The sequence below is a fragment of the Oryctolagus cuniculus genome, chromosome 7, assembly GCF_964237555.1.
Source record: "Oryctolagus cuniculus chromosome 7, mOryCun1.1, whole genome shotgun sequence".
Lineage (NCBI taxonomy): Eukaryota > Metazoa > Chordata > Mammalia > Lagomorpha > Leporidae > Oryctolagus > Oryctolagus cuniculus.
The window spans coordinates 147,789,924-147,807,041 of NC_091438.1; the positions used below are offsets into that span (position 1 = coordinate 147,789,924).

General features: G+C 44.7%; 1 protein-coding gene across 9 annotated transcripts in view; it reads left to right on the top strand.

The window, feature by feature from the left end:
* LUZP1 (leucine zipper protein 1) overlaps nucleotides 1–17,118 on the top strand; it is a 98,181-nt gene that overhangs the window by 46,136 nt on the left and 34,927 nt on the right. For 2 of the 9 annotated variants that reach the window (XM_051857955.2, XM_008265701.4), the window contains exon 1: nucleotides 12,172–12,305. The exons of the other annotated variants lie outside the window; for them this stretch is intronic. The gene's annotated coding sequence lies outside the window, so the exon portion shown is untranslated. Of the gene's footprint in view, nucleotides 1–12,171; nucleotides 12,306–17,118 lie in introns of those variants that run through there. 9 annotated transcript variants of the gene reach the window in all.

The window sequence follows — 17,118 nt, forward strand, 5'->3', positions numbered from 1 at the left end:
GCATCCCATATCGGAATACCGGTTTATGTCCTGACTGCTCTGCTTTGATCCAGCTCCCTGCTAGTGCTCCTGGGAAAGCAGTGAAAGATGGCACAGGTGGTTGCGCCCCTGCCACCCATGTGGAAGATGTAGGTGGTGTTCTGACCATTGGGAAGTGAGTGAGCCAGCAGATGGAAGGTGGAAGAACTTTTTGTGTCTTTCTCTTTCTGTGTCATTCTGCCTTTTAACAAATAAATCTTTTTTAAAATTATGAAAATAACATTTTAAAGATTTATTTATTTATTTGAAAGGCAGAGCTACAGAGAAGTAGAGGTAGAGAGAGAGAGAGAGAGAGAGAAGTCTTCCATCTGCTGGTTCACTCCTTAAATGGCTGCAGCAGCTAGGGCTTTGCCAAACCAAAACCAGGAGCCAGGAGTTTCATCCAGGTCTCCCCCGTGGGTGTAGGGACCCAACCACTTGGGCCACTTCTGCTGCTTTCCCAGGCGCATTTGCAGGAAGCTGGATTGGAAGTGGAGCAGCTAGGACCCAAACTGGCACCCATATTGGCTGCTGGCCCTGCAGGCAGTGGCTTAACCTGCTGTAGCACAGCCCTTGCCCCAATAAATCCTTTTAAAAAATGCATCCTGGGAGCAGTGGATGATGACTGAAGCACTATGCACAATGGGAACCTGGATGGAGTTCCAGGCTCCTGGCTTTGACCTGGTCCAGCCCTGACTATTATTGCAGGAGTAAATCAGCCAGTGGAAGATACCTTTAACTCTGCCTTTCTTGTTTTGAAAATAAACATTAAAAAATATTTTGGGGGCACAATAATTTTTTTAAAAATTTATTTATTTATTTGAAAGTCAGAGTTACACAGAGAGAGGAGAGGCAGAGAGAGAGAGAGAGGTCTTCCATCCCCTGTTCACTCCCCAATTGGCCGCCACGGCCGGAGCCGTGCCAATCCAAAGCCAGGAACCAGGAGCTGCTTCTGGGTTTCCCACGCAGGTACAGGGGCCCAATGACTTGGGCCATCTTCCACTGCTATCCTAGGCCATAGCAGAGAGCTGGATTGGAAGTGGAGCAGCCGGGTCTGGAACCTGCACCCATATGGGATGCCGGCGCTTCAGGCCAGGGCGTTAACCCGCTGCGCTATAGTGCTGGCCCCAGGGCAAAATAATTTTTAAGTTCATAGATGAGAAGTGTCTTCAAAGGTTCATGGAAGATTTGTATTATAAAGCAACTATATCAGTTTTAGAATATTTTTGCAGTAAATAAACTTTTTTTTTTGACAGGCAGAGTGGATAGTGAGAGAGAGAGACAGAGAGAAAGGTCTTCCTTTGCTGTTGGTTCACCCTCCAATGGCCGCCACGGCTGGTGCGCTGCGGCTGACTCACCACGCTGATCCGAAGGCAGGAGCCAGGTGCTTCTCCTGGTCTCCCATGGGTGCAGGGCCCAAACACTTGGGCCATCCTCCACTGCACTCCCGGGCCACAGCAGAGAGCTGGCCTGGAAGAGGGGCAACCGGGACAGAATCCGGCGCCCCAACCGGGACTAGAACCCGGTGTGCCGGCACCGATAGGTGGAGGGTTAGCCTATTGAGCCGCGGCGCTGCCTGCAGTAAATAAACTTTTAAAATTCCATTTTCCGTGAACTTTAAAAAAATTTTTTTTATTTATTGAAAAGGCAGAACTACAGAGAAAGAGAGAGATCAATCTTCCATCTGTTGATTCACTCCTTAAATGGCCCCAGTGGCCAAAGCTGGGCCACACTGAAGCCAGCTTCTTCTGGTCTCCTACGTGGGAGCAGGGGTCCATGTATTTGAGTCACCTTCCACTGCTTTCCTAGGGACATTATCAGGGAGCTGAATTGGAAGTGGAGAATCTGTTGAGAGGCTTAACCCTCTGTGCCACAGTTCTGGCCCCTTTGCATGAACTTTGGAGAGTACTTTTCTGTAAGCATTAGATATTACTTGTACTACTTAGGGGAGTTGGAGTTCAGCCATTGAACACTGACTGGTATGCCAAGGTCCATGGCTGTGCTTGGATTTAGAGAAGAAATGCATAATCCTGGTCTTCCCAGAGCGCCAGGTTTGGTGCGGGAGATAAACAAGTAGACAGTTAACACTATAGAAGAGTAAGTGCTGTGCTAGGGCCTGTTCCTACTTGATTTCTCTCAGCTTCTTCTCTACACTTTATTGAGGCCTAGAGAAATGAAGCAGTTTGGCTAAGATCACCCCCTTGCTATTTGGTAATGAAGCTGGAACTAAGCTCTGAATTGTACTCATTGTTGCGTTTAGCTATGCTCTTGACTATTAGCACTGACTTCTGTTTTTCTCCTTCACCTTGGACTTCGCCTTTTTCAAAGATCCCTCTCTGCCCACTCCCAGCCCCTGTAATGTCTTCAGCTTTTGTTCTTATTACCTTATCTCAGTTACTGTTTTTTTTTTTTTAAAGATTTATTTTATTTATTCAAAAGAGTTACAGAGAGAGGTAGAGCCAGAGAGAGGTCTTCCATCCACTGGTTTACTCCTCAAATGACCACAACAGCCAGAGCTGAGCTGATCCGAAGCCAGGAGCCAGGAACTTCTTCCAGGTCTCCCTCGCAGGTGCAGGGGCCCAAGGACTTGGGCCATCTTCTACTGCTTTCCCAGGCCATTAGCAGAGAGCTGGATCAAAAGTAGAGCAGCCAGGACTCGAACCAGTGTGCATATGGGATGCCGGTGCTGCAGGCTGGGGTTTTAACCTGCTGTGCTGTAGTGCCAGCCCTTCAGTTACTGTTGAAATGGAATAAGGAAGACCTGGGAGTTTTATGTTTGAGGTTAAGATAGAAGAATAGGGGCTAGTGTTGTGGTACAGTGGGTTAAGCTGTTGCTTGTAATGCTGGCTCCCGTTATCAGAATGCCAGTTCAAGATCCCGCTACTCTGCTTCTGATCCAGCTTCCTGCTGATGCACCTGGGAAGTGGGTCCCTAACACCCTTGTGGGACACCAGGATGGAATTCCTGGTTCCTGACTTCAGCCTGAACGAGACCTGGCTGTTGTAGTCATTTGGGGAACGAGCCAGAAGAAGGAAGATCTCTCTGTCTCTCCCTGCCTTTCTGTCATTCTGCTTTTCAAATATAAGTAATTTTTTTTTTTAAAGAGAGAGAAATAGTTTTTAAATCTGCTACCTGCAGTGCCGGCATCCCATATGGGCACTGGTGTTTGTCCTGGCTGCTCCACTTCCAATCTACCTCCCTGTCAATGGCCTGGGAAAAGCAGCGGAAGATGGCCCAAGTGCTTGGGCCCCTGCACCCATGTGGAGGACCTCCGGAAGAAGCTCCTGGCTTCAGCCTGGCCCAGCCTTGGCCATTGTGGCCTTTTGGGGAGTGAACCAGTGGATGGAAAGATTCTCTCTCTCTGTAATTATGATTTTCAAATAATAATTAAAAAATGAAAAATATATGCAGGATGTCTGTGTCTGTAGGTTAGGAAACAGCATGACTTCACTGTGATGCTTCAGGACTGTACGTCAGGCCTGCAGTGAGGTGTGATTGTAGAGGGACCGTCTTCTAAGGTCACTCAGTGGTGGTTGTCAGGATTTCTTTTTTTTTTTTTTTTTTTTTTTTGACAGGCAGAGTGGACAGTGTGAGAGAGAGACAGAGAGAAAGGTCTTCCTTTGCCGTTGGTTCACCCTCCAATGGCCGGTGCGGCCGGTGCGCTGCAGCCGGCGCACCGTGCTGATCCTATGGCAGGAGCCAGGAGCCAGGTGCTTTTCCTGGTCTCCCATGGGGTGCAGGGCCCAAGCACCTGGGCCATCCTCCACTGCACTCCTGGGCCACAGCAGAGAGCTGGCCTGGAAGAGGGGCAACCAGGACAGAATCCGGCGCCCCGACCGGGACTAGAACCCGGTGTGCCGGCGCCGCTAGGCGGAGGATTAGCCTAGTGAGCCGCGGCGCCGGCCCGGTTGTCAGGATTTCATTTCTTCTTGAGCTCTTGGACTGAGTTCTTCGTTGGTTGGTGAATGAAATCACTTTTAGTTTCTTGCCCCATAGGCCTCTCCAGCGTGGCGGCTACTTCATCAAAGCAGTTAGGAGATGGTGTATGTGCAGTACTGGCATGAAAGAAGTCATTTGTTTATACCCTGTCCTCAGAAGTGACAACATTGTTTATACCCTGTCCTCAGAAGTGACATCTTTTTTTTTTTTTTTTTTTTTTTAATTTGACAGGTAGACAGTGAGAGAGAGAGAGACAGAGAGAAAGGTCTTCCTTCCGCTGGTTCACCCCCCAAATGGCCACTATGGTTGGCGCTGCGCTAATCTGAAGGCAGGAGCCAGGTGCTTCTTCTTGGTTTCCCATGCAGGTGCAGGGGCCCAAGCACTTGGGCCATCCTCCACTGCCTTCCCGGGCCACAGCAGAGAGCTGGACTGGAAGAGGAGCAACTGGGACAGAACTGGCGCCCATATGGGATGCCGACGCTGCAGGCAGAGGATTAACCAAGTGAACCACGGCGCTGGCCCCTAGAAGTGACATCTTACAACTCTTGCCATATTCTCTTCATTAGAACTAGGTTCAGCTCACACACAAGGGGGAAGGGCCCACATAAGAACACAGATAAAGACTAGGAAATAGAGATGATTAAGAGCCATTTTGGAAGACTATAGGACTTCTAGAGATGAGTTCTCGAGTCCAGGTCTATTGATTTTTTTTATCACATTGATGCCTTTGGGGAACAAAAGACCCTCCCCATCCCTGAATTACCTTTGTTTCTATTTTGTGTGATGATTTTATTATTAAGCAGTTTCCTTCTGTGGAACTGATAAGTGGTGGTTTATATATGTCAGTAAGCAGATTTAGTTCAAGGATCATAGGTAGATTGATGAACTCTGATCAAGAAATGAATCACGTGCCAGGCCCTTAAATATTCACATATACATGATATGTTTACATATTTACATATATTTATTTATATATTTCATATATGTAAATATATTCACATATATTTATTTACATATTTAATATATGTAAATGTATTCACATATATTTATTTACATATTTCATACTGTGCCAAATCTGTGGATACACAAGAGAAGTATAAAGAGATAGTCTATTAATTATTGTTTGATATGGATCGTTATAATAAAAATGAGAAACTAGGATCAGGGCAGTTCAACTAGTTCTTTTTGACTACTTTCTGTCTATAAGGCCCCATGTTGAGTGTTGTAGGGGAATATGAACTTATTAGGACAAGCTCTGTCCTTAGAAAATAATATAAGATAAAGCTTGGACTGGCGCTGTAGCTCAGTGGGTTAAAATTGCATCCTGCAGTGCCAGCTGCTCCTCTTCCAGTCCAGCTCCCTGCTAATGTGCCTGGGAAGGCAGCGGAGGATGGCCCAAGTGCTTGGGCCCCTGCTACCCATGTCAGTGATCCAGATGGAGTTCCAGGTTCCTGGCTCTGGCCTGGCCCAGCCCTGTTCGTTGCAGCCACCTGGAGAGTGAACCAGCAGATGGGAGATTTTTATCCGTCTCTCATCTTTTCTCTGTAATTCTGCCTCTCAAATAAATAGTATCTCACTCACTCACTCATTCACTCACTCACAGACATGGACAAAGTGCTTTTAGGAGTATAGGACAGAGAACTTAGAATGTTAGAGATAAATGTTATCAGTTCTAGTGGTCTTTACAAACATGGAGCCATTTGGTCAGAGGAGTTCAGGGAATCTTGCTAAGATAAGATAGCCCAGTGAAATCGAGAATATAAAACTTTCAGCTGCTAGGGAGAGAAGGACTTGAGATGGACATAGGTAGCCTTGGTCACAGAGAATATTCTAGAACTGAGGACTTTCTAAGTAAAACTTTACACCTAAACTGGCCAAAGGTACGCTCTTTAACTGCTTTGTGCGCCTATAATATAACAATAACTGGTTTTATGGTGTTCAAAGTACTTCGGCTTACATTATTTTGTTTGATCCTTATAATCTTGTAGTTGAGACACATTGTCATTTGTTTTACAAACAAGGAATCTTTAACTCAAAGAATTATAATAATCCTACAAGAGTTACAGAACTAGTAAATCAGAGACAAGACTAGAACTCAGGATACCATTGCCCGTTGTACGCCTGGCATGGGTGTGAGTGTCAGTGCTGTTTCTGTTTTGTTTTTAATACTGAAAGCACTGGCTTGAGACTTGTCGGCAAGTGTGACTTACTAAAAGAAAGAAACAGGCAGGGAGTAGGCCGGGAGCCTGTTTCTTCTGACGTTGTACCCTCCCTGCTATTTCATATGCTGCTTGCTTATACCTCTTGCCCTACCCACCTACCTCTCTTAGTACTTCTTTAAAGTTATTTCTGCTAGAACTGGGCAAATTAGCTTCTCAAGATTCTTTTTCCATGGGCTTCCTGATGCATATAGACAGAAGGAAAGAGAAACTAAATAAAAATATGTAAAGCTTAGTCAGAATGGTGATAAGAAGAGAGTTAAACTTCCCTTTTAATTACATTTATCTACATTTTGAAATACCGTTTGTAATCTCTGTGTACAGTTGAAGAAACTGAGGTTGTGAAGTCTAATCACCTATGAATTATGTGACTGAGTTAGAGTTGAAACTCGGATCCCCTGACTTTCAATAACACATGTGCTCTTTCCATTGTAGTATGTTACCTAGGCAGTAGGAAGAGTGGACAGTGTATGTCCATCCGTCCTTCCTTCCTTTCATTCTTTCTTTCTTTCTTTTTCTTTTTTTTTTTTTTTTTGACAGGCAGAGTGGACAGTGAGAGAGAGAGAGACAGAGAGAAAGGTCTTCCTTTTTCTGTTGGTTCACCCCCCCAATGGCCGCTGCGGCCGGCACACCGTGCTGATCCGAAGCCAGGAGCCAGGTGCTTCCCCTGGTCTCCCATGCGGGTGCAGGGCCCAAGCACTTCGGCCCTCCTCCACTGCACTCCCGGGCCACAGCAGAGAGCTGGACTGGAAGAGGAGCAACCGGGACAGAATCCGGTGCCCCAACGACTAGAACCCCGTGTGCTGGCGCCGCAGGCGGAGGATTAGCCTAGTGAACCGCGGCACCAGCCTCTCTCTCTCTCTCTCTCTCCCCCCCCCCTTCTGTCTTTTCTTTCTTTCTGTCTTTCTTTCTTCCTTTCTTTCTTTTTTTCTCTTCTCTTCTCTTCTCTTCTCTTCTCTTCTCTTCTCTTCTCTTCTCTTCTCTTCTCTTCTCTTCTCTTCTCTTCTCTTCTCTTCTCTTCTCTTCTCTTCTCTTCTCTTCTCTTCTCTTCTCTTCTCTTCTCTTCTCTTCAGGGGAGGGAGGGGGAGAGAAAAAAAGAAAGATCTTCCATTGTGTTGGTTCACTCCCCAGATGCCCACAACAGCCAAGTCTGGGCCAGGCTGAAGTCAGGATCTGCCATGCAGTGGAAGGGACTCAAGTATTTAGGCCATCATCTGCTGCTTCCCAGGTGCTCATGAGCAGGAAGCTGGATCAGAATGGAGGTAGAACTTGACCCACATACTCTTATAGGATGTAGGTGTCCCAAGCAGATGCTTAACTGTTGTACCACAGTGCCCTCCCCTAAAAGGGCATTTTTAATCTTCCACTGCAATAAGGGAGATAAAATGCATGCATAAACAAAAATTTTCTGGTCACTTAGGAATTAGTCCAAGGTACTGATTTAAGTGGAATGTGAAAGCAAAAAGGTTTGAAACCTTTGGATTGCTTGTACCTATTAAGACTTGTGACAGTGCTAGAGTATAGCTCCCTTAAACAAAAACAATGGAAAACCCTTTTCTTAATGCTTTATCTTTTCCTTGTCACATTCACTTCCACATAGACAAACTTCTTAAAGCTATGTATATTCACTGCTTCACTCTGCTTATTCTGTGTTCTCCAGTCTAGCGACGGCTCTGTTCTAGCACTATGACACACAGATGGTCTTACTAAGGTCGTCACTGTCCTCTTTACATGAATTCTACAGGCATTTCTCAGAGCAGTTGACTCTTGACCGCTCTTTCTGGAAGCACACTTCTCATGACTCCTGTGACATGACACTGTCGTGTCCTTCCCCTACTTCTCTGTTGTTTCTTTGCAGGCTCATCTTCCTTTCTACAGCTACTAACTGTTCTCTCCCAGGCCCCTCGCAGTAGACATTCTCCTTGGATGATTGCGGTCTTCTCCATTGACTTTAGTGACCACACTGTGCACACAGATCATTAATTTGTCTGCAGCCCAGGTCAGTTCTCCGGGCTGTAGATCTGTGTGTTTATTATCAACTGGATACACTTCTAGGTACTGGGGATATAGTGATGAGTTAGATGAAGGTGGTGGGTTGAGTAGGGGCTGAGAGACAAACAGTAAGTAAACAGTATCATTTAGCATTAAGTGCTAAACAAAGGTAATTAATATTAGAGATGGGGAACTACTTTATGTTGACTTTGGTCAAGGCTTTACTGAGATGGTTAAATTTATACTGACCCTTGAATGACTGGTTGAAGAGGGAATAGCTAGAGCAGGAGTGAGGAGCGGAGCTAATAGGAAATGAGGTGAGAAAGGTGGGTAGTGGCCACATCTTGTAGGGCCTTGCTGGCTCTGGTGAAGACTTGGTATTATTCTAAGTGAAATGGAAAGCCATTAAAGATTTTTTTTTTACATGATAGAATCTTGATCTGATTCAATTTCTAGATGTTTAATGTACTGTTTGGAGAATTGTCTTGATGGGGACAACTGGTAGTAGGGAAGCTTAAGGAAGCTGTTGTAATAGGCTGAGTCTAGTAGCTTGGACTGTGGTGCTAATGGGGGTGTAGAGAGCAAGAGGGAAAGTAGAATTGGTAGGACTTGCTAATGGATCTGTCTGTGGGGTATGAAGCAAAGAAAAATCCAGGGTGAATCTGGGTGTTTGGTCTGGATAGTTGAGTGGATGGTGGTGCTATGAGCTGAAATGGGGGAAGATTTAAAGAGGAATAGGTTTGAGAAGAGAAGGGTGAAAGGTGGATACCAAGAACCTCAGAATCTGTATGTGAACATACGAAGAATGTGATGTCAGTTGTATGTCCAGGTGGAGATGTCAAATGTTGAATTTGCTTCTGGAGTTCAGAGAAGTCAGTAGTGGAAATAAAAATTTGGAAATTACTGATACTGAAAGAAGTTACTCAAAGAAGAGGGAGGGGCAATTAAAAAAAAAAAAAAGAGTCCCAGGGCTGACCTTGATCAAGCAAAGGAAGAGGAGCCAGCACAGAGGAGTGGGGAGGATCAACTGGCAGGATAAGAAGATCAGGAAAGTGTGATGATATATTAGAGCTAAGGAAGAACACATTTCAGTGGAGCAGGAGTGGTTATTCGCATTTAATGCTGTTCAGAGGTTGAATAATAAGGTAGAGAAAAAGAAGCGGCCATAGAATTTGACAATACTAAGGCTTTAAACAGCCTCAGTGGTACATCGGGAAGAGCAGAAGTCAGATTGACGCTGAGAGAATGAAAGGTACAGAAATGAAGATGAATGTGGACAGGTCTTTGGAGAGGAGCAGAGATGGGACTGGAGTAGCTGGAAGGAGATATGAGATCAAGGAAGTGTTTTTTCCCCCTTGTTTTATTTTTTAAGCTGGAAAGTTCTAGAGGCTTGCTTCTCAAATGTGATCTCTGGATCAAGGTGGGGACCTGTCAGAAATACAGTCTCAGGCTTCACCCTAGACCTACTGGATCAGAGTTTTCATTTTAATAAGACCCCCAGCTGATTTGTGTGCACATTAAAGTTCAAGAAGCACTGTTCTAGTGGGGGAACCTTTGATGCAAGACCAATTGATATTTTTCTACTGTGACAGGGACCTTTATCAGGTACTAGTATATGTGATTTCTACACAGCTCACTCCACTCGTGACTCACTATGTGCATTTATCAAGTGCTCATTGGTATAGACTGAGAAGGGTCCACTGGTCACATGCTTGGATGTTGCAGTTTGCCACCCAAATGTCTAAATGCTTACTCTTAATTTCTGTAGTTATAATGATAACAGTTTGTGAGCCAGTGCTGTTTGTGGACTGCAGTTTGAATAGCATTCTCTGAGAACATGTTTGCGTGGTGATAGGTGTGAACCTATGAAGATAGGAAAGTAATGATGTAAGAGAGTGAATGGAGTGATAGATATGAAGATGAGAGGGAATTGGCTCCCTAATAGAGTTGTGTTCTAGTAATAAGTACCACTTCCTAATAAAGAGTGGTGCTTACCAACAAGGCTTTTAATTATCTTTGTAGGGCCAGCAGAATGTTGGTATGCTCGATTTGGAGGTAAGAAGATGAGGGTCTTAGTGTTGCTTCTTGGTGACAAAGTCATCAGCTGATGGAGGCTGGAGGTTTTATTGGCAGAGAAAAAGGTGTGAAAGGGTCATTTTGGAGAGTGAGAAAGTGAATCTTTCAGGGAGTCTATAGCAGGACTGCTGGCAGCACTGGTGGGCTGTTTGGAACTTGTGGTGGTACAAAAAAGGATACCAGTCAGTGGAAATCTGTAGTTTTCTGTGGTGGCACATAACTGCCTTGGTGTAGGGCTAGAGAAGTTATTAGTTTGCTTTAACTAGGATGAAGTTTTCAGTATGAAGAAGGTGAGGGGATAGGGCACAAGTGACTTAAAGATGTTTGTAGGGGGCTGATTATGATTACGTATAATTTGTTTAAATTTTCTCATTTTTTAAGATGGGAATAATAGTATCTGTTTCATAGCACTGTTATAGGGATTAAATGTACTCAGAGGAAGTGCTAAGAATGGTACCTGGTAAATGTCCAGTATGCACCCATTATTGTTAGCTATTATTACCATCAAATCCCTGGACTGCAGAACCAGTCTCCTAACTGATCTCTTGACATCATTCTTACTTCCTTCAGTTAACTGTGTGGAAGCCAAAATTCACTTTCTGAAATGGATGCATTTTACCTCTCTTTAATACTTAAATGTCTTCCTACAATTCTTCAGATAAAAACCCAGAATCACACTTTGGCTTCCAGGGACCTGCGTGGTGTGACTCTCACCTCAGATTTCTCCTTTTTCTCATTCTGTGGCTACAGAAATCCCCTTCTGGGTTCTTGCCAGGCTCCTCTTGGACCTGACACATTCTCACTAGGGGGAGCCTTCTTAGACCTCCCTAGGTAATTTTCTTGCCAGTTGTATTTTACATGCATTTTTTAAAAAGCTTTTCTTTCATCTATTTGAAAGGCAGAATGACATAAAGTGAGATAGAGAGATAGAGATGGAGGTTGAGATTTTTCATCCTCTGGTTCACTCCTCAGATGTCTGCAGTAAATAGCCAGGGCTAGGCCAGCTAAAGCCAGGAGTCAGGAACTCCCATCGGGGTCTCCCACGTGAGTAGCAGGAGCTCAAGCACTGAACCATCATTTGCTGTCTCCCGGGGTGGATTAGCAGGAAGCTGGATCAGAAGCAGAGTAGCTGGGACTTGAACTGGCACTGTGATATGGGAGGCAGCCCAAGGTAGCAGCTTAGTCCACTGTGCAATAATACCTGTTCCTTTTGTATGATTTATATTTAATAATGTTCTTTTACAGATTCATTCACTCATTCATTCATATTTGAGAGAGAGAGAGGCACAGACCAGAGAGAGGATCTTCCATCTGTTGGTTCACTCCTTAAATGCCCATAACAACCAAATCTAGGAGCCTGAACTCAATCTGGACATGGGAATGTGGGTGTAGGGATCTGCATTAGTAGGAAGTTGGAATTGGGAAAAGGGTAAGGATTTAAACCCAGGCACTCCATTGTGGTTTGTGGGCATCCCTAATGGCATCTTAACTGCTGTGCCAAATCGCTGCCCCAATAATGTGATTCTTTAATCAGTGTTTTTCTGATGCATTAAATTATAAAATGCCATGAAAACTGTTCTCTACTCAACTTTTTATCCCCAGTGCTTACTTCAAAGCTTGGTACACTGTAGGCAGTCAGTCATTATTTGAATGAATAAATGAATTAAAGAAAAAGAATGAGCAAATTATACATCAACTTTATGTAAATTTGTGAGGACTGGCTTTCCTGAGGGCAAGATTTGAGAGAGAATTGACGTAATGGAGACAAGAAAGCAAAGTTGGAGCAGAAATCCCTGAGTGAGAATCCACTTTAGGACTTCCCAGCTTTGTGACTTTGAGCCTTTATTTCTTCATCATTTATGAACATGATAGTGTTTATCTGAGTAGGTAATGAAACTCTTTGTTCCTTTCTCCCTAGGATAATTATGGTGACTTGCTGTTTAACTACATTTGCTATATCTGCTATAATCCTTGTGACCTCATGACATCTTAATAATAGACTCCTAGAGGTTAAAGATACCCAGCATATTCTTTTTGATTCAGCCAACTCTCTTAAAGCAGGTGAATAACTAACAATCTCAGACATGTGGTTCTGTTGCTAAACCTCCCAAACATGGACTAATTGCAAGGAATCCTAGTCTCCATTGTAGACTACTTGTTAGGAAAGGAAACGGCAGAGCCAGTACTTGGAGTGCCAGCTTTCAAACAGGTGCACTAATCTCAGTCTTGTCTATTGTTTATTAATAACTGCTCCCAAAGTGCCTGAAAATTTAGTCTTTCCTTTTTTTTTAAACCAATTAATTTTTAAAATTATTTATTTGAAAGGCAGAGTGATAGAGGAGAGACACAGATCTTCCAGCCATGGGTTTACTCTCCAAATGGACCTCATAGACAGGGCTAGTCCAGGCCAAAGCCAGGAGCTCCATCCTGGTCTCTCCAATAGGTGGCAAGGTATGAGTACTTAGGCCACCTCTGTTTGCTTTCCAGGCATATTAGCTGGATCTGAAGAGTGACAGCTGGGGTGTGTGGGACTCCAATATAGGATGTCAGCCTTAGAGGCGGTGGCTTAACCCACGGTATCACAATGCTGGCCCCAAGTCCTTTCTTTTAATTCCAGTCTTATTTATACTCTTGGTTCTTTGTGTGGTAAAAAAGAACCTAATGCACAGAAACAGGATTGCTGGATTCAGTCTAGTCTTGTCACAAGTCTCTTTGTTTGATCATCTGCAGGATAGAGTATCTGCCTTCTCCTAAGGGTTACATAGATGAAATAAAAATTTATCCTAGAATAATTAGGAGCACTCTCAGATGAAAGACATTGTTTTAGCAGCCATCAGCCATATACAGGTATTGAAAATTCCATTATTGACACAGTTTCAGGATTAGTGATAAGACTTTAAATATTAATTTACTGTTTTTTAGATGTGAATAGTTTTAGAACACTGGGATGCTCCACTGAATCAAATGAATTGACTTCTGCCTTCTGGGGCCTTGTTGTCATAGTTGAGGATAGAGATAATATGGGTGGTGATGTAATTCATGTTATTAGAAAGGACAGTACCTTGTCGTTATGGTGTATCATTTGGTCTGGCCTTTTGTTCCACTAATGAAACTGAGACCCAGCAAGTATCCAGGAGACGGTATTTGAGTCCAGCAGTACGTCAGTGACAGAACCAGGATTGCTACCCAGGTTTCTCAGTCCCATCCCAGGCTGTCTACACTAAGCTAAGTTTCTAGCTTCAGTCAGAAAAGACCACCTGCTCTGGATTCTCTTCTCTCCTTGCTGTGGAGCGGGAGGTTGGGAGGAGAGGATGAGAGGCAAGGCCTTTGCGAGCTGACTTGGCTTCTGCAGCTGTGTTCTTCCATGTTGGAGTTCTCAACTCCTCCGTGAAGTGACTTGCGTGTGCAGAGCTGTGATGACCTTCAGTTTAGCTGTGTTCATCAACTGAGGTGGCACTGAATTGGCTCTTAGCAAAGCTGCTGGCTCTTTAGGGCCAGACCCACTGGCCCATCAGCCTGGTTACCAGGTTGACTTTTTAGTGAAGGGACTGAACAGGGCAGAAAAGCCGTAAAAATCCCTCCTGGGTTTTCCCTGAACATTTCAGTGGTGCCTCAGCATTTGAGGAGGAGAAACAAATCCCAGTATACAATGCAGCACTAGATTTGCCTCCTTAGACTTCGGATATTATAGTTATCTTAACTCTATTTTTTTTTAAAGATTTATTTATTCAAAAGGCAGAGTTACAGAGAGGTGTAAGTTGAAAGAGTTAGAGTGGTGGTGGTGGGGGGAGACCTTCCGTTTGCTGGGTTTACTTCCCCGGTGTCAGAACTTCAACTGGGTCTCCGTGGGTACAGGAAGCCAAGCACCTGGGCTATCTTTCACTGCTTTCCAGGCACAGTAGCAGGGAGATGCCAGCGTTGCAGTCCCGCTGTGCCACGACTGTAGTCACGCGCTCTTTTCTTAAGCCCAATCAATGAAGTTAGAACTCTCAGATGCCATATTTCTGTTCTCAAATTTCCACTTAAGCTTTCAGTTTCTCTGCTGAAATTTGCTATTTCTTTTCCCTTCATTTTGAACATACTTGTATTTTCTATGACTTCATAGAGCTTCATTAGGGCATTAATATCTTCGTCTCGGCATTTTGGAGTTGCCTTCTGCTGGTTGTCTTTTCCCTTGCAAGTAGGTTTAATTTTGAGATTATGTCGAGACACTGTGACTGTTGTATTGTAGATATTTTTATTTTAGTAGGCAATCAGACCCCAAACTAAAAACTCAAATATACCTACAGTGGTAGTTAGTTCAAAATTCAGGGCAGCTCTTTTGTCCTTAGTTGAAGTCTTTTTTTTTTTTTTTTTTTTTTTTTTTTTAAGATTTATTTATTTGAAAGCAGAGTTGCGGGGCATGGGCTCGGGGAGAGATTGAGAGATCAGTCTTCCATCCTCTAGTTTACTTCCCAAATGGCCACAACAGCCAGGGCTGGGCCAGAGCCAGGAGCTGCTCCTTCCGGGTCTCCCACATGGGTGCAGTGGCCCAAGGATTTGGGCTATCCCCTGCTGCTTTCTCAGGCGCATTAGTAAGGACTTGGATTGGAAGTAGAGCAAGTGGGGCTTGAACCAGCATCCCTATGCGCTGCAGGCAGTGGTCTAGCCTGCCATACCACAACACCAGCTCCTAGCTGAGGTCTCTGGGTTCTTCCCGTGTGCTGTGGCTCAGAGGTCAGAGTGCACATGTGAAGTCTGGGACTCTCCTCTGTCCTTTCTTCTTACTGTGGTCCTGATCTGTTTCTGTTCCTCAGGACCACAGTCTTAAGACTGTTTTTTTTTTTTAAGAAATAACTTATTTTTTTAAGATTTGTTTTATTTACTTGAAAGAGTTACAGAGACAGGTAGAGCCAGAGAGAGAGAGGTCTTCCATCCACTGGTTCACTCCCCAAATGACTGCAACCACCAAAGCTGAGCTGATCCGAAGCCAGGAGCTTCTTCCAGGTCTCCCACATAGGTGCAGGGGCCCAAGGACTTGGGCCGTCTTCTGCTGCTTTCCCAGGCCACAGCAGAGAGCTGGATCGGAAGAGGAGCAGCTGTGACTCAAACGGGCGCCCATATGGGATTCAGGTACTGCAGGCCGGGTCTTTAACCTGCTGCGCCACAGCGCTGGCCCCATTTGTTCTAAATTTTTGATTATCTGCTATACTTACACATTTTTATTAGGCAAACTGATCAAATCAGGCAGTTAGTATTTCCATTTCCTTATCTTTTTATGTTTGGAGCCTGCCAACTCCTCTAGGGTTTTTAAATTGGAACTTCAGCTGGGCAACCTTCAGGCTGTAGCTCCACAAAGGGGAATTTACCCCATTCCAGTCCCTTCTTCCAGTTTTCAACTATTCTCTGAAATCAGCCAGCCTTTCTTCACTTCAGATAGGGTTTTTTTTTTTTTTTTTCATTTTATCTGGAGTTTTTTCTTTTTTCTTTTTTTTTTTAAAGATTTATTTATTTATCCGAAAGTCAGAGTTAACACAGAAAGAGGAGAGGCAGAGAGGGAGGGAGAGGTCTTCCATCTGATGGTTCACTCCCCAGAATGCTGCAATGGCCAGAGCTGAGCCAATCTGAAGCCAGGAGCCAGGAGCTTCTTCTGGGTCTCCCACGCGGGTGCAGGGGCCCAAGGACTTGGGCCATCCTCTACTGCTTTCCCAGGCCATAGCAGAGAGCTGGATTGGAAGTGAGCAGCCGGGACTAGAACTGGCGCCCATATGGGATGCCGGCACTTCAGGCTAGGGCATTGACCCGCTGCACCACAGTGGCGGCCCCTATCTGCGGTTTATGATTGTTGTCTGTGGGAGGGTTTAGAAGCAGAATTCCCTAATAGCATTTTTATCAATTATCTAAATGTTTTGGAGTAAAAGGACTCAGTCATTTTCTCTTGAGTTTAACTTGTAGGCTTGGGTACCTCTCTTCTCCCTAGGACTCACTTACTCTGGGCTCTCATGAGCCATCAAGGGTCCTTTCTTTCATCTCTGCTTCTAGACAGCCACATGTCCGCACACTCCTGTCACCACCACCCACAGCAACAGAGACAGGGGCCTGGAGGAGGTGATGTGGCTGGGTGTCAGTGCAGCTCTCTCTAGAAGGGCAGCGCTGCAGGTTTGAGGATGTTCACACGCATCCTGTTGTTTCTAGGGACAGAGGGCCGCTAAGCTGAGGATGCCAGAAGTGAATGGCATTCAGAAACAGAGGAAAGAAATCTGTGCTGTTTGCTTCGACCCTTTGGAAACAAGGAGAGAATGTAGACAGTTGAAAACAAATCCGATTCATCTGGAGTTCCTGTTTGTTTGACTTTTGGCAGTGCATTCCATCCTGTTTTGAAGAGAAAAGCCCCCTGGGCCTTAGTAACGTGTCAGCAAATTTGGCAGTGGTGGTGGGTTCTGGGGCAGTAGCTTTCCGCAGGGGCACCGCTGTCACTTCAGGGCTACAGAGACCGCAGCGGACGGACTCTGCATTTACGTAGCCTTTTCCTTTTCTTTCCTCCTGCTTACCTTCCTTCTTCCTTCCCTTCTCTCGTCTTCCCTCCGGTATTTCCTTTCTCTGTTTCTTATTCTGCCTTTCAAATAAAGCTATTTTTTAAAACTATGATTTTATTATTTTCTATCTATTTTAAAAGTTCTCCAGTAGGACGGAGGCAGGGCTGGATTCTCTGATGTGTCTGAGTGTTTTGGGTGGGTTGGTAGAGGTGTGGAATGGAACGAAGGGGACCAGCAGTCTTGTAAGGAGGTTAAAGAGTGGCTTGCGAGGATGTGTATGGAGGGATAAGCTGTGGTGACGAAATGAGGGGAATAGTTTGAATGTAAGACTGTGTTTAAGAGCTTTAGATGTACCACTA